We start from the raw sequence: 21,313 nt of genomic DNA, 5'->3' as shown, positions 1-21,313 counted from the left end.
TGGGCTCTTGCTGAAGATGGAGTCAGCAGGTCCCCCCCCCCCTCGTTCTCTGCTTCAAGGTTGGCGGGGACAGGATGGCCAAATGTGGACACGTATAATCCCTTCTAGAGGGCATTTACGCCCTGAGAGCTGTGCTCTGCCTGGCCTCTGTTCCCCAGACTCATTCCTCACCATTCCCCACTTCACCCTCTGCCCTTCCAACCCCCTCAAAGATGGCAAGACTCTTGTGCTCCTGGGCCTCTGCACCTGCTGGGATCTCCCCACCCTCTATGCCCACAGGCCTCTCACACCTCCACCCTGTATCCCCAAGTCCAGGTCTGGCTAATGCCAACATGTCCTTTCCCAGTAGAGATATCACTGCCTCCAGGAAGCCTTCCATATTGGCACCCTCTCCTCATCCACATTCCAAAACCCCTTTTCTGTGGCCATAGTATCTGACCTTCCCCCTCTGATGCCTTTATCACATAGGTCGTCATCGCTAGCTTCTCTTTTGTTGCTCTCCTTAAACCATAAACTCTGGCTGGTAGGGATCTGTTTTTTTTTTTAACATTTATTTATCATTGAGAGACAGAGAGAGACAGAGCATGAGCAGGGGAAGGGCTGAGAGATGGGGAGACACAGGATCCGAAGCGGGCTCCAGGCTCCGAGCTGTCAGCACAGAGCCCAACGTGGGGCTCGAACCCATGAGTGTGAGATCATGACCTGAGTCAAAGTCGGATGCTCAACCGATTGAGCCACCCAAGCATCCCTATGCGTTTGCGTATTCTAGACATTTCGTATAAATGGAGTCATACACTGTGTGGCCGTCCGTGACTGGCTTCTTTCACTTAGCACTTTACCAGGATTCACCCATGTTGTTGCTGCCTGCATTAGTATTTTATTTCTTTTTTATGGCCAAATAATATTCCATTGTAGGAATATGTTTTATTTATCTATTCATCTGCTCGTGGGCATCTGGAGTGTTTCCACCTTTTGGCTCTGGTGATTAGTGCTTGTTCGTGTACAGGTTTGTGTTTGAGCTCCTGTTTCAGTTCCTTTGGGTATAGACGCTGGAGCAGAATTGCTGTGGCCGAGGGTGATTTTGTGTCTAGCTTTTGGAGGAATCCTCAGACTGTTGTCTGCAGCGGCCGCACTGTCTTACCATTCCTGTCAGCAGTAGACAAGGGTTCTATCCTCAACATCCCCATCTGCCCTTACTATCCACATGCTCAAAAAAATTATAGCTAACCTAGGGGGTGTGATGGGCAGGTGCACAGTTGGACCCCCAGGTCTCAGGATACTGTCAAGCAGGCACGAGGACCTCAGGAAGGATCTTCCCAAGGAACAAATCATCGTTCCCCTCAACTTGGTCCACAAAAGGCCACCTTGCACTCCATCAGACTCTCTGAGTTGCATGGGTGACTCTGAGGATGGTCACCCTCCTCCACCCTTTCCCACAGAGTTGCAGAGGCCCATCCCTTCCTGGGAGCAAGGGTAGCTCTTCCCTGGGGTCTCCAGCCTGGGTGTCTCCTCCATCCGGGGTCCCGTCCTGCAGTCGCCAAGCGGGCATCAACCTGCTGAACAATGCTGCAAAGGTCCTGTGGTCTCTAATGTGCCCCGTGCCTGCTGAAGAGCTGGCCCAGAAAGCTGCCCTTTGTTTCCTTGGGTTTCTCTTATTGCTGGTCGAGCTGCGTGTCACAGTGCCTGTCGTCCTCACTTGGGCTCTCTGGGTGCTTTTCATCCTCTTAAAATGCTGCTCACGAGGGGCAGGTCTTTGCCTTCGAGGGCTGCTCTTTTCATGTTAAATCATCTGGAAGCAGCATGAATATCGATAGCTGTTATTGTAGAAACCTAGAACGTGACGCAGGTGTCTTTCTTCCGTTCCTGTTTTGGAGGCAGCCCTTACTAGGAAACACCTGTCACGCTCTTGCCCGTGGTGCCTGAGGTGGGGACCAGGTCACAGCCAGAGCAGTGGTTCAGGTGTCTGTTTGCAAGCAACAGAAACTAACATCAGCTGGCATAAAACCAAGAAAGGAATTTGCTGGAAGGGGGCAGGGTGGCTCCCAGACAATTGAAAGGCTGAAGATCCCACCTCAGAGGGGCTGTCGTGTCCGACTGGAGAGCAGAAGCGAATGGGTGGTTTCTGCAAGGACACCCAGAGCTAGCTGCAGGGTGGTGGGGCTGGGGGCCTCGACCGGCAATCCCACCGTCGCTGCACCCTACGTTGGAGGGCTGCCCGAAGGCCAAGTGCAGCTGTTCCTGCAGCAGGAGGGGAAGGGCACAGGCAGGCAAACACCCCTGCCGTCCTCTGCATGTGTGAGCGTTACCCAGAAATCCTTCGGCGTTTAGTCAGGACGCGTGCAGCCCTCCTGTACGACTTCTGTCAAGACACTCGGCGAGAAAGGACTTAAGGATCCTGATCCAGGGCATCTCCTAAGGTGCTCCCTGGATGCAGGCATCAGGATGCTCCAGGAGCTCGTTCCCACAGGGGCAGAATCTCAGGGGCTGAGTGGGCTCAGAGTGCAAGCCAGACCATCTCCCTGGGCATTTTCTGCAAACTTCGTCTCGGACCCAGCGTGCCCTTCAAGCTCTTTGATTCCAAGAGCAACGTGAGGGCTCCTCTCTGATCAGAAGGATCATGTCCCAGGGATGCCCACGTCGAGGGGAACTGCGTCCAGACACAAGGGGCTATGGAGGCCGGAAGGTGGGATGGGGGAGGTGAGAGCCTAGTCAGGGCCCTTGCACTTGGGCAAGCAGCCAGGCGGGCCTGTAGGGTGCAAACGCGTTGTTCTCCATTCCTGGCAAAGGCTGCAACTCCGTCATTTTGGCCGTCATTTTGGGCTTCAGTAAACGTGGAGGCTTCTTTTCATGGGTAACGAATAAATAATATATAGCATTTATCGGGTGAGTAGGCTTACATTTTGTCCTGGCATCTCTGAAATGTAGACACTTGCTACCCTGCTCCGGGATGTATAGGTCAGGAAAGGGAGGCCCAGAGACCTCCAGGAACCTGCCCGCGGTCAGGCGGCTGGTGGCAGCAGAGCTGGAGGGAGTCCAGGGAACCCGGTGGCAGAGCCAGCCTCTTGACCCCATGCTGCCTCCAATTTGTTGACACAGAATTTTTACAGATGGTGAAGGATCTGCTGGTGTGGGCGATGCGGTTGTGTCAGTGTGGTTGTGTCCAATTCCATGCTATTAGGACAGCATTTGCTAAGAGCTGGGCCCTGGGGAGGCAAAGGTGGCCAAGACGCTGTCTTTGCCTTCAAGGCGTCGGTTCTGGAAAGGGCTGTAGGAAAACAAACCTGTGCTGAAGGGACAACGCAACGCATGAGTGTTTTCAGTCAGGGGCCCTTTCTGTGTGTTGTAGAGCAGTGGGGGACAGGAGTGGAATCAAGGGGGGCCCTAGGGAGGAGGTGACCATTGAGCTGGACCTTGATTGATGCGTGGGAGATCAGCAGGTGGACGGGTTGGAGGAGGAGTGCCGGTGCCTGAATCGTGAGTACTCCAGGCCCTGTGGGCGAGGGGATGTTGCCTGGGGAGAGGGAGGTGGGAAGCGGGGTGGGGGAGGGTTGGAGATGGAAGGGCTTGGATGCTGGAGACGAGATGGAAAAGTTGGGCCAACCGTGGCCACATTCCTAGGCAATGTTCCTCAGCCTGTGTATTCCTTTTCAAGGACCTCCATAACGAGTTACCAGCACTTTGGTGGCTTAAGCAATACGGTTTTATTATCTTATGAGTTCTAGATGTCGGAATCCAGAATGGGTTTCACTGGGCTGAAATCAGGTGTGCACAGGGCTGCTGCATGCCTTCTGGAGGCCCCAGGGGAGGGTCTGTTTCTTCTCCCAGCTTCTAGAGGCTGCCCTGCGTTCCTAGCCTCCTGACACCTTCCGCCATGTTCAAAGCCAGCAGGAGCGGTGGGTCTTCTTCGGACTGCTTCTCTCATCCTTTCTTCCACTTTTAAGGACTGTTGTGATTATGTTGGGTGCACCTGATAATCCAGGACAACTTCCCTGTTTTAAGATTAGCTGACGAGCAACACTGATTCCGTCAGCAGCTTTAACTCCCTCTGCCATGGACCTTAACATAGTCACAGGTGCTGGGGACCCCAGTGTGAACATGGTTGGGGGCCCTCGTTCCACTGTGTCTTATCATCACCGAAGGTTCTTAAGCTGAGGAGTAACATGTCAGCATTTGAGAAAGATGATCGTGGATGCAAGTTTGCAAAGAGAATCGTGGAATTGCTTTTTCTGCCCCTCAGGCTGGACAAGACAACGATTCGTTTTTATTTTACAGTCTTATTTTAATGCCACCTTATGATATCTACAGAAAAATGCAGAATGGCAAATTTAGAAGTGTACGTTGTGATGTTTACTTACCTGTGCTCTGCCCATATGATTCATATTTTGCTTCAGTCCGCAGAGGATTTGATGTAACTTCCAGAAACGCAAGTAATGCATGATGTTGGAATCAGTAGTTGCGGGAAATACAAGGGGACATTGTAAGTAGGAGAAGCATGAAGCTAGAGAGTTAGTTCATTGCTGACTGAGGTGGTTCATGAACTTGGCCGCAAGCATCCTGGCCCACAGAGCAGAGAGAGAAGCAGGGTTCGTGACACAGCCTATCAGTAAGATAAATACAGGTGACATTTACCACCTGTAGCCGATGCCCAGCCTCTTCTGGGGCTGACATATGAGAAGATTTTCTGTTGCAGGGGTCCCCGTGAGCAACAGCGTTGGTTGTTGCAAACTTTGTCCTTGGGAAAAAGTGCTCGTGGACACTATAATGACCTTTGTATGAACACCAGTTTCCTACAGCGTCCCTTAACGCGAGCAGATGATGAATACCAAAGCATCTTTCTGTGAGAGATACCACGAAGGGGGTGGGGGTGGGAGTGTTTCACTTATCTCTTGCTGCATTAAAACACCCCAGACTTGGGGTGCCTGGGTGGCTCAGATTGTTAAGCGTCCGACTTCAGCTCAGGTCATGATCTCACGGTTCATGGTTTCGAGCCCTACGTCCGGCTCTGTGCTGGCAGCTCGGAGCCTCGAGCCTGCTTCGGAGTCTGTGTGTGTGTGTGTGTGTGTGTGTGTGTGTGTGTGTGTGTCTCCCCCTCCTCCTTCCCCACTTGTGTTCTTGTCTCTCTGCCTCTCTCTCTCTCAAAAATAAATAAACATTAAAAAAATAATAAAAGACACCCCAAGCTTCATGACTTGACACGACAACCACAATTTGTTATCTCTCCGGGTTGATCAGGTGCAGCTGGGCAGTGGCAATGTCGTGTCCACTGGGGCTGCGTCATCCGGGAGCTTGGCTGGGGCCAGAGCCTCCAATGTGGCTTCCTCACGCGGCTGCTGGTGGCGCTGGCTGTCAGCTGGGGGCTCAGCTGGGCTCTTGGCTAGGATGGCTCGGTTCTCATAACACGGCAGCTGGCTCCCAGGAGAACCATTCTAAGAGGGAAGGGAAAGCTGGAGACATCTTGGAATGTGGGGACCGCTCAAAGCCCAGCCTCGGAAGTTAGATAAGGTCACTTCCATCACGTCCTATTTGTCAAAACAGATCCTAAGGCCAGCCCAGTTCCAAGGGAACGGGAATTTGACTTCCCCTCTTGACGGGAGAACTAGCAACAAATATGTGGCCATTTTTAATCCACTGCAGGGGCCCAGACAATGGCCAGGTGTGCAGGTCCCCGGTCAGCTTGACTTGATGTGGGAGTAAAATTTGGAAAAGCTTGAGGCGTGGATGGGCTGCCTCGTCCTCTCTTTCCGGCATCCCCCACAAATCTCGGTTACCGAAAACGGGGCTCCTTGCAAGAAGCAGAGAGGGGAGAGGCCAGAGTGTCTCCCAGCCAGGAAGCGGACCGTAGAATTCTGTGTGGGAGATGAAAGGAAGAGCTCGCGTTTCAAGAGCCACGCCCCAGGATACTGTTCTCCCCGTCCCTGTCATCCTCTTCGCCAGGGCGGGTTTTAGTTTCGCGGGCCACAGAAATGTTGCTCATCTCACAAAATTGGGTCTAGTGAATCCTAAAGATGCCACGTGATGTTGCTGGTGCTGCTGCATGGTGTTAGCTGGGCGTGGCTTTCCACACTCTCCCGCGTGATCCTAAGTCAGGGTTGGTCGAGGAACATTCGCGCGAGACCGGAAGGTGGCGACGAGGAAGCTAACTCCGTGTTTTGATATTTGACCGCTGGCAGTTTCTGAGCCTCGCCCCTGCCTCACCCTCTGCTCCACGTCAGGGAGAGCTGATGAGAAAGTCAGGTGCTCCCTCCTCGTGGTGCTGGTGGGAGATCAGAGCCACAAAAGCCCTTGCCTGTGCTCAGGAACCCTCAGGTTGGCCCCATCCCAAGCCCCGGGCCAGGCTCCCTTCCTGGTTCTCCCAAACCATGTCGGCCACCTCCCCTAGAGAGACCTCTGTGGTATGAGTCATCAGGCTTTCCGTGTCCCCTTGGGGTGAATGTGGCATCATCAGTCTTGACATCTGAACCAAACCTGGGGGCGGGGGCCCATCTGCCTCTGCAGGTGACCGTAGCAGGGAGAAGTGAAGTCTCTGCTCGGTGACGGCAAGGAGTCGCAGCTGGGAGGCACGGCGGGTGCCGGCTGCTCCTTGCTTTTCCTGCCCTATTCCAGCTCTTTCCGCCCCCCACGGCTGCTGGCCCTGCTGGCAAATAGCCACCCATAACGGAGGCGGCACCCTCCACTGCTTCTCTGCTTGCTCTCCAGACCTTCATCGCCCTCTCCTGGCGGCGGCTGGCCGTACCCGGCTTCAGGGGCACTGGGGTGCTCACGCGTGACCTCTTCTTTGCACGCGCGGACAGAGGAGGCTCTGCTGTCCCTTCGTCTTCCTATAAGGATTCTGATCCCACCACGGAGGCTCTCCTCCCGGGACCTCATCTAGACCTAATTCCCTCTTAAAGACCCCACCTGCAAAAAACCATCACGTTGGGGTGGCTTCAGCATGTGAGTTTTTGGGGGCCACAAATATCAGTCTGTCACGGCTCCTCGCAGCAAGACGGGGGGATCTGAGGGCAGTTGCTGTATCATGGCCAAGCATGGAGGTCTCAGTTTAGTTTTTATTTAACACTCGGAAACACTGCATTCCGATGGGACTGTTGTGCATTTTAACTCTTGGTCACATCCACAGCCTGGCAACATGTGGGTGGAATAGATTCAAAACAGCATAATTTGGGACTTCAAGGCAAGAGAAAAATCAATTCTGCATTGTGGAAAACAGAATAAACTCATTTCTTTTAGCATCTCGTGGAGCCTTCAGGCGTTCATATTCACGCATTTTATCAACTTGTGATATCTCCCAGCCAAGAGCGTCATTAGCATTTCCAAATCATCAGTGGCCTTCTCATATGTGATTTGTTTTCGGTGGGTCTTGAAAACACTGATATTCTTATATTTGTTTGTGTGTTTTCGTTTGTTTTTCCCTGATTTACAAAAGCACAACATGTCACTTTTTACAAAATTGGGGAAATGACATGAAAGTATAAAGAAGAAACTTAAGGGGCGCCTGGGTGGCTCAGTCGGCTAAGCATCTGACTTCCGCTCAGGTCACGATCTCACGGTTTGTGAGTTCAAGCCCCTCATCAGGCTCTGTGCTGACAGCTCGGACCCTGGAGCCTGCTTCAGATTCTGCGTCTCCCTCTCTCTCTGCCTCTCCCCTGTTCCCTCTGTCTCTCACAAATAAATAAGTATTTTTTAAAAATTAAAAAAAAATAAAAAAAGAAGAAACTTAAATCACCAATAGTGTCACTTAAAGATAACCACAAGATGTTCCTTCAAATTTCCCAGGGTGTTTGAAATAGGCATGCCTCACTTTCTGAAAAAGCTGGTTATTAAAAAATCCCCACATACATGTGAATTGGTGAACTTGAGAGGAGAAAGGACCTTCAAGGACATCTTGTCTCAGGCCCTGATTGTGTGGCTGGGTAAACTGAGGCACCCACTCAGGAGTGCACAGCTTTCTGCACTATGTCTGAATTCCACAAATTGTGCCACTCCCACATTCTTTTCTCAGTATTTTCAGAATCCTACATCCTGGTAATCACTTTCCCTGATAGTCAAGTACCTTTAACTAAAATGAAAACATTTGCTCATGGACTTCCCCCAGTTCTGTGAGGCCCCCCTCCCCCCATCTTGTTCATGTCACCAGCAGCCAGTGGGGACTGAGTTAGGAATGATGTGCCTGTAACTCCCTCAATCTCCTGCATGGATCTATTCATAAATTCCACATTATGAAATGAGTCACAAAATCGTATGGTCCTAGGATTCTCATTTTTCAACTTATTATTTTGAATATTTTTGAGCATACAGAAGGGTTGCAAAGATAGTAGAGGGTCCCTTTGACCCAGCTTCGCCTGGTGTTACCATCTTATAAAACCACAGAACGTTTGTTGAAACTAAGACGTTAGCATTGGTCCAATGCTATTAACCAAACTATGGGCTTATCTGGGTTTCCTTGGATTTTCCACTAATGTCCTTTCTGTTCTAGGATCTAATCAAGGATCTCAGGTGCCATTGAGCCCTTATGTCTCAGCCTCCTCCAATCTGTGACACTTCCTCAGTCTTCCCTTGACTTTCACAATCTTGATACTTTTGAGGAGTAATGATCCTTCATATTGTGGAATGTCCCTTCGCTGGAGTTTCTCTGATGTTCTCTCCCTATTCGGTTGAAGTTACGGGTTTGGGGTGCAAACACCACAAAGGTGATGTGCTCTCCTTGTCACATCATATTAGGGGGCACCTGACACAACATGACTCATCATTGGCCATGTTGACCTTGATCTTTGGTTGAGTTGGTGTCTCCCAGTGGGGCCACTCTACAGTCACCATTTCCCCTTTTCGTGTTCTGTTGGTAAAGGATTCTCATCTTCAGGCTTGCACTGATTGGGTAAGGACCCACCTAACTTCCTCCTCGCTTCCCCCTCCTTGGTGAAGTCAGTCCCTGGGCAGGCGCCTGGCAGTGATTCTCAGCGCTGGCTGGCTGCACACCTGGGGATACCTGGGTCCTTTGTGAGAGCAGTGGTTCTCAAAGGGTGGTTCCAGGGGGAGCCACGGTGCCACCTGGGATCTTGTTAGAAATGCAGATTCTTAGCCCCCCCCCCCCCCAGACCTGCAGACTTTGGAAACTCTGGGGGTGGGGCCCTGGATTTGAAGAAGGTCTCCAGGGGATGCTGGAGCGCACTGTTGCGAACCATGGTAGAGTGTCTGATGTAATTGGTCGGGGCCGTGGCCTGATCGTTGGGAGTTTTTCAAAACTTCTCAGGTGATTCCAGTGTGCAGCCAAGATTGAGAGTTGCTGCTGGAGCTGTGTGCAGATTTTAGGGCCTCCTGCAGGCTACTCTTCATGTGACTAATGGCTTTTTCTATTGTTTATGGCAGATTTTTCTTCATCTTTCTAATCTGTATTATAAAGGAGTAGAAATGTAATTTCCCAGTTAGCTTATATTTTACATGAAAAATGGCTAGTTTGAATCAGACAAAAGGAAAGACATCTTTCAAAGGGTAATGACCCCTGTTTATTCAAATGGCAGCTTTCCAGTTTCATTGCAAGAGGAGGGAACAATTCATTTCTCCTAAATTGGTTTTCTTCAGGGTATCTTCCCCCCTACAAAGGAGCACTTCTGAGAAAACCGCCTGGCTGGGTAGAACGGCGACAGCCCTTCTCGGGCCCCCGTGGGCCTTAGATCGCTTCGTTCATGGTGTGACTGAGGACGAAGAGCTTTGCAAGCTTTGTCGGCAGATCTGAGATTCCAAGTAGGGATCCTAGGAAGGCAGACACCTCCAGCAGTGTGCAAACCACAGAGAAGCACGGTACCGCTTTGCAGTTGACAGTTCAAATGTCCTCCTTGCTGGTCTCGGGGAGGCTTTCCCAGCCCCAGCACAGCCGACACGTGGGGCGGTCACGGGGGCTGTTCTGCGCATTGCTGGAGGTGTAGTTGTATCCGTGGCCTCTACCCGCCAGATGCCACGTCACGCATTGTGACAGCTGCAAATGTCCCCACACATGGCCACCTGTTCCCCAGGAGCAGGAAGGAGAGAATGGTCCCCAGTCATGAACCGCTGGTCTTAGGAGACAGAGGTCACAGGGATTTAGGCAAGTACCAGCCCAGCAGTTTCGGTGGCCCTGCCAGTAAGCTCTTCTCTATCTCTGGCCCCCTCCCAGCCTGGCCCTGCTGGCTCTGCCCTTGGAGCAGCCCCCGCTTCTGTCGTCAAGCCCACCCTGCTCAGACTCCACCTCTGCCTGTTTGACTCTTAATGTGGTCTCGGCAGCAGCCCCGGGTGCTCTCTGACCAGGTCCTCTGCGACTGTAAGGGACAGCCCGATGGCCTCAACAGTCTGTGGGTGGACTTTAAGCCTGAGGCTTCTGGAACTCGGAGGACACTAGAAACCCAGACGTGGGGGCCCGGAGGAGTCCACCAACCACCCCCACCGTTGAGCGTGGCACAGGGTCTTTTACGTTCACTTACCACGTCTCCCACTTACTGCCTGCTTCCCCCCAGGGACGGTTTTTCTCCCTTTGTATAAATATTTGTGTTGCCTCTTTTTGAAGAGGGGTCCCTTTTATTAGACTCAGCAGAGTACTGGAATAAGATCTTTCGTGCTCAAAACAATTCCAAAGACCATATCCCTGATTTGTCCTGGTCTCTACCTCCCCCAGTGACTCTGATACTGCTGGACCAGTGGCCCCTGGCCCCCGCCAGTTGATTCAGCACAGAGAGTATGTATCCTTCAACGGACTGGGTAGAGGGTTTCAGTCGTGCCCATCAGGGCGGGAGCCCATTTTCTCTTTTGGAAATTTCACATCCGGAAGGAAGAAGGCTTTTCCCAAGAGGGAATGCCCGGGGCTTCATCCTTGCAGGAGTGAGGGGGGCAAGACCTCAGGTACCTCTGAAGCTTGGCTTTGATCACCTCCAGTGTTACTCTGGAGGATAAGCGGGAGCCCTCCCTGCTCCGATCTCTGAAGGCTTCGAGAGACTGTAACTCAAAGGACCAGATGTCTGCCAAGGGCGGGATTCTGGCAGGGCCCTCCCAAAGGCTGACCACACTTGACGGGTTGATTGGAGTGGCTGGTGTGATATCCACACCCTCTTGAGAGCAGTTGCTGGGGTCATGCGGGGATGGAGTGAGAAAAAGGTACGCGGCATGTGGGCCCCTCGACATCTACGTTCTCTCTTCTCTGAAAGGTTAGGGCACAGGATTGGGGCATCTCCAACCTCCATTTGCTTTGGGTGAGAGGGTTCGGCTTCTCACTTTATTTGAATGTGGGTGAGAACAAAAGGTGAACGCAGGGAAATTAAGTGCTGAAACATTCATTCAGCACAGGAGGGAGAAACCAGGGTGAATAAGAGTGTTTTCTGCCCTTCTGTCTAGACTCGGAATGGCAACAAATAGATTTAACTTCCCATTTAAATGATTTAAACTTCCCATTTCCGGCCCACCAGCTGTGTCTGCCTGGGGACGCCATTGGGGATTGTGAGGCTGTGTCCAAGGTCAGTAGAACCTATGCCTTGATTGACTCAAAAGGTCTCAAAAGGTCCTCAAGGGAGGTGGTAGAATACGGCAGGTGGGACCGAAATAGCCACAGAACAAAACAAATAAAATGCGTTTAAAGAGAGCTTGCAGAATCAGAGGCTTGAGTGAGAGAGAGCAAGCGCTGAGTTTGGGAATCACTGAGGGCTTCGTTTAGGGTTAATGCCTTACTTTCTACCTCATGTGTTTGTAAAGGTAGTTTGCAATGCGAGTTAGTGCGTCCAGAGTCCGTGATGATGTTTCATTCCCCAGTGATGTACCGACAGGCAGCTCTGTTTCTACCAGGCGTTCACGTTTGAGGAAGCATAAGCTAGAAGCCTTGGAGGGAAGAAACCATGTGGTTTACTGGGCAGAGGAAGAATGGCCCAGGGCTCAGCTGTGGCCCACACTCACATCCGCGCGGTCTATGTTGGGTTGTATTGGAATGTTGCCTCCACTGGTCTGCCCTTGGTCAGATTTAATTTGCTTCGCCGGGTCCTTGGTTCTGGGCCCTCCCAAGTTCATCTGCTACTGTGCTTCTGGGGACATACCAAAGCTTCCTGGATAGGTGCAAGTCCATGTAAACTGCGCATCGCAGAAGAAGCCATCCAAACATCTTGCCTACCGACATTTTCAAATCTGGGGAGCAATTTGAAGTCCCCTCCCCCAATCCTGGCAGTCTTTAAAATGACCAGAAAGACTTGATTTACAATGAACAAGTTCCTCTTGGAGTTATTTCTGCTTGTGTTTTCTCCTGGGCTAGAAGTACAGGATTGACCAGCATGGCCCTCCCTGGACTGAACTGTGAGCCACATCCCAACTGTACAGGGGTCTTAGGGCCATCCAGGAGTCTTACAGGTGACTGGCTGGGCCCATCCCTCAGACGCCTGGTAGAACAGCCCCCCGCCCCCCGTGACCCACTGGCTACTTGGCCATTACCTATGCTGATGGTGACCAAAGAGTAGCCAGGTGGTGACTTTTGTGTGAATTTTTTTTTTTTTTTTTTAGTTTCTCAGGGTTTCTGAAGCCTAAAGATTATGTGCTTTGTTTGAGTAGACTTCCAATGCCAACTGTGTTTTTTTTTTTATCATCTATTAAACACAAGTTTTTCCTAAATAAGTCTTATAGCAAATGACTATAAAGCGTAGACACATAAAGTGGTGTGAATCATTCTTTACGGTTCCCAAATGCGTAGGTTATGGTGTCTCGTTTGATTCTTGTGGCTTGAAAACACTCTCCTTGGCCTCCCTTCAAGCTCCTCTGATGCTTCCTTTCCTCTAGGTCTTGCCTTGGCCCCTTCCCTATCTTTGGCCTGCCCAGCCCATCTTAGCAAGAATCTCCCACCCCTTGGTATCTGATCACCTTGGGCTGCCTTTGGCAAGAATCCCCCGGACTCTTGAGGTCTTGCCTTAGGAAGTTTCCATCCACTGAGCCCCTCTCTCTGCTCCGTCACTGTAATCCTCCACTTGTCTTGTTGTACTTGGAGGTGAACTTGATCTCTTCTATTGCGGTAGCCTTGAACAAAGTCTTCCTTGCTGTTGTAACAAGTGTCAGAGCCGTTTTGCTTTAACTGCTACTGTCTAAGGCGAGTAAGGCAAAGAGTGCCCCTGTTTTACTGAAAGAGAAACCGAGGCCCCAGGTGTTCAGCTCCGCTGAGCACGTGACAGTACTGGGTCTAGAGCCAGAGGGCCCTGACTTCTGGCTTTGCAGACCACACAATTTACCCTTATCCCTTCAAGTCAGAGGTCTGAATTTCCTTACTTGACTTTTCTCTGTGTGTGCGGGAAACCCCATTAGAGTTGTGCAGGGGGAAAGGCACCCATCCCAGAAAGGGTAGGGAGGGGAGAGAAGGAGAAAACAAATCCTTCTTTGATCTCCGGGTGTCCCTAGTGACAGGCTTCCATAAGCTGCTGATTTAGCCAGTTTTAGCCAGTTTCTGCTTCTGCTCCTGGAATTAATCTTCAGGGTGGAGCCTTTAACTTGTATTTAAGGTGATCCCTAATGGCTTCCATTTATCATAAAGAGAAAGGGCATCATTAGTTGGCGATGTGACCTTGAGCGAGTTGCTTAGCTCCTTTGTGCTTTGGCCTTTTCTTGGAGGCAGCCAGCACTAAGGCTAATTCCAGTTATAAAATTCAGTGAGTCTAGTATTCAGGACCACCGACTGCGGAAAAGAGGGGACAAGATACAGGGAGGGGAGAGAATCCAATTATGGACAGAATTTGGAATCAGGGCTCAGCTCCCTCTTTGGATTGTTCTTTCCTCTCTGCCTGCCCGCGGCAGCTCACTGTGGGCCGTCAGTCGATCTGACTCCATAGCCTGAGCGATGGCTGTGGTGGGCCCTTCTATGATGCCAGGTTCAGCAACATCAGGGGAGTTTGATCATTAGCAGAAAGGTTGGCTCCCCAACTTGTGCCCCGGCTTAGCATTGGACATGACATGCAGCCTATAATGCATTTACTGATGAGAGAACTTCACATCAACAGCTGCTAACCAGATTTCAGGGGATGATAGGAGGTAGATAAGGTAGGACACACCTCTGGATTCTGTGTTCAGCTGAATCTCTCACCGGTGCCCCAGTCCCAGAGTCAAGAGTGACTGGCCTCAATTCAACAGGGGAATTAATCTCCACGTGCAGGCCTGTAGCAGACAATCCCTCTGGCTCTTCCACGGGAGATGTAGCAGACAATCCCCCTGGCTCTTCCACGGGAGATTCTGAATCTTACACCTACCACCATTGTAGTCATTGTCACAGGTTGTGAGCATATACATGCCCACATCCCAGTGGGATGTGTGTTCCCTGAGGGAGGGACATTGTCTCTGAGCCTCAGGAAGTACTTCATGAACACCTGTTGAACGTACTATTCAATTTCCTGGAAAAACCCAGACCAGAGGTGAGAAGAGCAGAGCTGGGGTCCCAGCCCTCCCGGCGCTGAGGGGTGTGACCGTGGTGTCAGGAAAGCAGGGCTGCCTCTGCCCTGTGCCTCCTACCAGCTGTGTGGCTGTGGTCTAGTTGCATGCCTTCTTTTGAGACCTGGTTTCTACACCTCGGGCAGGACCCTTATGAAAACTACATGAGCAACTTCTGTGTCAGCTTTCGTGGAGCGTCTTATCTGAAGAGCAGGGGCTTTGATGAGGTGGCCTGCCTCCCTAGAGGTTTACAGGGTGGGCTCAGAGTCAGACTCCAGTCTACCTCCGGGCTGGGCCCCTGCCCTGGCGAGTGACCGTGAACGTGTCGTTCTCTTTCTTGACTCACTGTACCTTGCTGTCAAGGTTGGGGGCAGGGGGTGGACTGTGGTGTCCAGCTGGGTTGGTTGTGAGCAACTACTCTGCATTAAGTTCTCTGCGTGGTGCCGGACACACCGTTACGCCTGGTGAGTGTCAGCCACACTATTGGCCTGACACCGTCCAACTTCTGCTCTGGCTATTCTTCTTCAAACTTCAGTTCTATCTTTGAGGTACCTCTCTTCAATAAGAGAAGTTATTTTGAAAAATTTTCCTAAAATTGGCTTTACTGAAGAACACTGCATATTTGTTGCTGAAAAGAAAAGTAGTAAGAACAGTGGTCACAAGCAGACCACGGTTAATATTTTATCGTATTCCCTTCGTATGGTTTTCTGTGTGTGTGTATGGTGTTGGTATATGATTTACAATTTGGTTGTTTTTACTTAGACATCCCAGTTGTTTCTTTTTTCATGTCATCGTTAGTACTTTTTCCCTTGAAAATATAACTCTTTTTCCTCATTTCAGATTATTTCCTTTGGATCTCTCCTCAGCATGGTCTTGCTACAGCCTTAACTAGCAGGGCGAGGGCAGTTCCATCTGGGGGTCCATTTGTATCTTCTGTTGTCTCCTTGAGGTTTTGTACTTTAAATCTAATCAGCATCCATCCATGCCAGTTGATTTGAGAATGCCCACTTATTTTTAAAATCAATAGTTACATGCGAATTCCAGAGAGGTATCAGTTTCTCTGAGTGAGTCCGAATTCATCCTTGAATCTACAGAGATCTTCTGAATCAGCTCCATGCACATTATGTTTTTATTTTTCTATCTTTAGATGTTCCATGTTAACACTTTATGTATCTGTGTGTTTGCTGGAAAATTAGGAGGTGTGACTTCCTTAGTGATAACACTTTCTTCAAGATAATTTCTGCAACTGTCCTGGGAGGGGGAGAACTCTCTGGTTTGCTGAGAAAAGAGTATATGTCTTGGACTCGGAGATGCCTGGGAGATTCTCCCCTGTCGTTCAAAAGCCGCTTTATCTCTGTTTGCTTCCTCCTGTTTCCCTCGGTCTTCCATTTTCCATTACACCCCATCCAAGGCATGTCAGGTAACAAGCTGTATGTTGGTGGGCTTTCCTCCATTTTGGTCCCCACTGTTTCGTAATTGCCATGAGACATCTGTAAGGGGAAATAGGGAAATTGATTGAGCTCCTTCTTGACATTGTTCTTTTTTTTTAAGTTTTTATTTTTTAATTTAGAGAGAGAAACAGAGAGCAAGAGTGGGGGGGGGCAGAGAGAGGGAGAGAGAGAGAATCCCAAGCAGGCTCCACAATGCGGGGCTTGAACTCACGAACTGAGGTCATGACTTCAGCTGAAATCAAGAGTCGGACGCTCAACTGACTGAGCCACCCGGGTGCCCCAACTTTCTTACCTTGTTCTAGGCATTTTTCTGACATATTTAAAATTTAATCTTTTGTCCCAGTCCTTTATGAGAGATGTTATCCTTCTGCTTTATTGATAAGTAGGCAGGCAGTAGGAGAGTCCATGCTGAGGATCCATTTGTTCCTGATTTCTAATAAATCCCTATCCTTCTGGCAGTTTGATTTTTTTAATCTATCCTAGGATTCCTTGAGCCATTGGGTTTCTCACTTTGTCCAGCCTGGTGTAGGAGGGTAGGGGGAGGTTTGTGCCATTTGCAGCCCCAAGGAATCCTAACACACTGCGTTTTTAACCTTCCACTAGACTGTGACTCCTTGAGATTGGCTACTGGGGCCATACTTATTCTCTGACTCCAACAGAAGAAGGAAGGAGAACATTTTCTAAAATAAGAATAGGTTGGCTGAACGTTGAACAGAATATTTGGAATCAGGATTATCTTGCAAATTTGGGCCATATGGTTCTTTAATATACAGTTCCTTTCAACTTGAAAATTCTATTAGTTATAACCAAAGCATGAGTGCACTAAGCCTTGGAAGTTCCCATCATGAGGACTTGGGCTTCTTCTTGGAAGATAATTGGCAGTGTGTCCCTGAAGCCCTCTCCAGAGGCCATTCATGAACAGTTGGTAAATTAGAAAGAAAGAAAAAAGAAGGCAGAGTGTGTGAAGCCAACTGCCTGGGAGAAACCCCTGGTGTTGAGAAAGAGGGGTTGATGAGAGGCCCCCAGATGTTCGTGCTGCATCCTAGCCAGTGTGATTGCCTGACTGCAAGGTACAAGCGTCTACTTGTGAAAGAGCAAAAAAGTGGGATTTATGGTTAGAATAAAAGTGTATTCCTTGGATCCTAAGTAAGGACAGGCAAGCCTGAGTTGGGTGTCCTGGCATCTTTTTCTCCCCTTTCATCTTTGCTGCCAGTCTGCTTTTTTATGCTCTGTGCATCCCTACTTCTCTGGTCATCCCCATGCCCATGGTTGTGTCTCATCCAAAATGGCGGCCCTCAGTGTTATCACTCTTCTAGTCGGTTACTCCTGTCCACTTGGCTCTGTCTCCTTGTTTTTGATCATTAAGCTTCTCTGAGGCAATCTGATTGGCTAAGCTTGAATCGAGGCTCCACCCCTTACCCCATCATCTGTGGACAGTAGGGTCATGTGATTTAAAGAGCTCTCTTTAGAGAGAGAAATTATCCATTGGCTAGAACCTTCTTGAGAGAACGTTGCAAGGACAAACTTGGAACAAACTTTGCAAGTAATTAGCATTACCATAAACAGTCGTAACTGTAGAAAAGAACTCATCACCAGTTTATTTAAAAAAAGATTGGTACAGTATTCTTGGTGCACAGTGAGTTTTCTTGGAAGGACATCTGCTGTGTATGGCACGGTAGCCTTGAATTTCTTTTTTTCTTTTTTTTAATATTAAATATTGTTTATTGTCAAGTTGGTTTCCATACAACACGCAGTGCTCATCCCAACACGTGCCCTCCTCATTGCCCTTGACTTTCACGCGTAAGCCCTGCCTTATCTACAGCGGCTTGTGGGGCTGTCAGGTGTCAGTATTTTGTGCAAACGTAACTCCCTCTTACGAGGTTGTAGACTTTTCTAATTTAACACATGTGAGTGTTCATGTAATCCCTGAAAGAAGTCAGGTGAAAGAGAACAGCAAGACGAATGAGACCAGGATAAACGAGTTGGGTAAGAAGAATAAGCTTCTATTGTGTTAGTTTGGTTGCTTTCTACACAGTGATGTGATTGATAGAACAGAGGCAGGACAAGACAAGATAACATAAAAATGGGGCTTAAGCCTATTAATCAGATTAAAGATCACAGGGTAGGAAGCGTACTGTGAACACAATTGGCTGAGATATAAGAAAACATAAAAATGTCCCTGTGTCCCCTAATAGACAGACAAGTGAGATAGGAAGAAAATGAGACAACTGTGGGGGAACTAAGTGACAGAAATAGAGACGCTTGAAGTCATGGTGATCCGCCCTACCTCCGCACCAAGTAAATACACAGGGTCCTGTTTGTCCCTCCCTCCTGTTGTCTTTTGCAGCTGGGCTTGGGTCCGTGTGTGGGGAGAAATGGTGGTGGAATCAGAAGGCCAGTAATGACCGCACGACCAAGGGTGTCTCCTGAGAGATGGTGGGGCACCCAAGCCGACGTCTCTCTCCTGCCCCACTGTTGCTTACTGGAAGTGGTAACAGGCAGAGTAATGTCCAAGAAGAGTCCCCTGGTCTATGAAAGCCAGCAATAAAAATGAGATAGGACCAAATCAAAGATCACGTAATTAGAATGCTTTTGGGTAGCAGTCGTGAATTCAGGCTGAGGTTAAACAGTGTTTGCCTATGGGCCTGGCAAGTCCAGAGTGTGGTGGTCGTCAGGGATACTTTCATTTGGCTGCTCCCCGTCGTCCAGATCTGATCACTCTCTGTGTGTCTACAATGGCTCCCTTGCTGTCAGCTTTGACCCCAGGGGGAGAGAAGGCACTAGAAGTTCCAAACTTCACGTCCCCCTCCTGTTCCATGCACCGGGAACAAGTGTCTCCGGGCATGCCCAGATCAGGGATGAGCATCTTTCTTGAAAGTCTCAGAAAATTCTGCCTTCAGGGTGGACCTAGGATTTACCCAAGACAGGAAATGGTCAGTGGCTGGGTCTAAGATGCTGTTGGGGCTGGCAGGAGGCACGTTTTGAAGGCAGCCCCAGGGAGTGCCATCCCCCTGGTCCCAGAGGAGCATGGTGCGCGTTCCCTGAGAGTAGGGGCCGTAAGAAAACCAACCACAGTGGAACACCTAAGGCAGGCTTTGATCCTGGTCGCTTGAGAGAGCACCCCATCACCTTGGGGCAAATGGGAGAGCTTGGCCCCAGGGACAGAGCTGGCGGTGATGTAGCAACGGGTCTCCCAGGCTCAGCTGCCCACAGTCTTGCAGGGTGACAGTCCCAGGAGCAGCAGAAAAAGCCCCCAGAAAGAACAGTGCACGAACTCTCCGGGACTCCCCTGGAGAAAAGGGAGAAGAGGGTCACTGCGCTGAAACCTTGACTGCCCTTTTCAATTGGGTTTGGTGGCCTGGTGAGTGGGGGCCACATCCCACTGCCACTTGTGGTTGTCGTCAGAACTTGGATTATGACACTCTTACCCTGCTTACCACCCTTACCCCGCCCTGAGGAAGAAACAATTCCAATTATGGGAAGGGTCTACCTGCCCCCTGCTGAGATGCAAGGGCCTATTTCTCAATGAGTTAATTATTCATTTGTTTGTAGAGAGAGCGAGAGTGGGGGGAGAGGGGCAGAGAGAGCGGGGGACAGAGAATCCCAAGCAGGCTGCATGCTCGGCGCGGAATCCAACACAGGGCTCGCTCCCACCACCCTGGGATCATGACCTGAGCTGAAATCAAGAGTCAGATGCTCACCTGACAGAGCCACCCAGGCTCCCCAGGCCCATCTTTTAAGACAGTGGGTTCCAGACAGCGTCCAGTCAATCATCCTCACCAGTAAGGAATTTTTAGGGCATTCCAGATAGGCCCAGTTTTTATCTATAAACTGTGACTGTGAACTATATTGTACTAATATAGTTTTTTATAGAATGAGTTCTATAAAGATATTTTAAAAGATGAGACAAAAGTCAGCACACATCAAGTTGCAATCTCACCTGCTACCTCCCCTCCCCTGTGGACAACAGAATATCTGTGCAAATGCCTAGACCAGCTTTGGAGACCACCGTCCCAGAACCAGCAGATGTTAAGAGCCTTGAGAGCAGGGACCACATTTAAAAAACGTTTTTAAAAAAATATTATTTTAAATATTTTTTTTAATGTTAATTTATTTATTTAGAGAGAGAGCATGAACGGGGAGGGCAGAAAGTGAGGGAAGGAGAATCCCAAGCAGGCTCTGCGCTGTCCGTTCAGAGCCCCACGTGGGGCTCGATCCCGTAGACGGTGAAATCGTGACCTCAGCCGCAATCGGGAGTCGGATGCTTAACTGACTGAGCCACCCAGGGGCCCCTTTTTAATTATTTTTAATTGTGGTACGATACACATAGTATCAGACTTACAATTTGCACCCTTTTCAGGTGTACAGACCAGCAGCCGTAAGTATGTTCCCATCGTGGTACGGCCGTCATGTCCACCCATCTCCAGAGCCCTTCTCTCATCTTGCAAAACTGAAACTCCCTGTTAGTAATAACTCCCCTCCCCCACCTTCCCCAGCTCCATTCTGCTCCACTCTACTTTCCGTCTCTATGAATTTGACCACTGCAGGTACCTCAGATGAGTGGAATTATAGCGTATCTTTCATAGTGTGTCGGCCTTACTCCATTTGGCATAATGTCCTCACGATTCATCCATATTGAAGCACATGTCAGAACCTCATTCCTTTTCGTAGCTGGGTAATACTCCACCCACGTTTTATTTCTTCATCCACTAAAGTACACTTGGGTTATTTCTGCTTTTTGGCTCTTGCGGATGCTGCTGCTGTGAACGTTGTGTACGATGTCTTCAAGATCCTGCTTTCAGTTCTTTTAGATACATACCCGGATGTGGAATTGCTCTTGGGATCACAGGGTAATTGCGTGCTTCATTTTTTGAGGACCCACCATGTTGTTTTCCACAGTGGCTGCACCATTTACCTTCCCGCCTACAGTGTGCAAATCAAGAATCTGTGTTTACTTAACTTTGTGTTCCTACCGCCTGGAACTGTACCTGTCGTCTGGACATGGAGTGCTCAGAAAGTGTCTATGGAGCAAATGCACGAGCAAGAAAGGCCTCGCTGAGAATCCGGTGGGCTCGAGGGGGTGAGCTGTGTCGGCTTCAGCAGGAACGAGACAGGGCCAGGAGCGGGAGAGTCTGGGCTCCGTGGTCAACAGGAGGCTCGACCAACGGCTGCCCAGAGGGACCCGGTCTTGGACTCCGAATTACTCATTTTCTAGCTCAGACACCGAGAGTGTCCCTTTGTCAGAGGCCTCCGTCTATAACTTCTAAAACTATTTTAGCTCTTTCAGTGGGCAGACAGGATGAATTCTTCACGTTAAAAAAAAAAACTCTCGGAATTTTTATTTTCTTCCTTTCAAAGAGGGCACCGGACTGGTCAGGCCCTGTATTCCTTGTTCACTTTGGTTCCCCAACAGAAGGCTCTTTCCTTTGCTTAAAAATAGGGCTGTTATCCGATTCGAA

General features: G+C 49.7%; 1 protein-coding gene across 1 annotated transcript in view; it reads left to right on the top strand.

The window, feature by feature from the left end:
• CD2H10orf90 (chromosome D2 C10orf90 homolog) overlaps window positions 1–21,313 on the top strand; it is a 259,408-nt gene that overhangs the window by 13,508 nt on the left and 224,587 nt on the right. The gene's annotated exons all lie outside the window — the stretch shown is intronic.

This window comes from Acinonyx jubatus, chromosome D2 (genome assembly GCF_027475565.1).
Source record: "Acinonyx jubatus isolate Ajub_Pintada_27869175 chromosome D2, VMU_Ajub_asm_v1.0, whole genome shotgun sequence".
Lineage (NCBI taxonomy): Eukaryota > Metazoa > Chordata > Mammalia > Carnivora > Felidae > Acinonyx > Acinonyx jubatus.
Note: the sequence above shows the minus strand (reverse complement) of the source record. Positions and strands in the feature narration are given on the sequence as shown.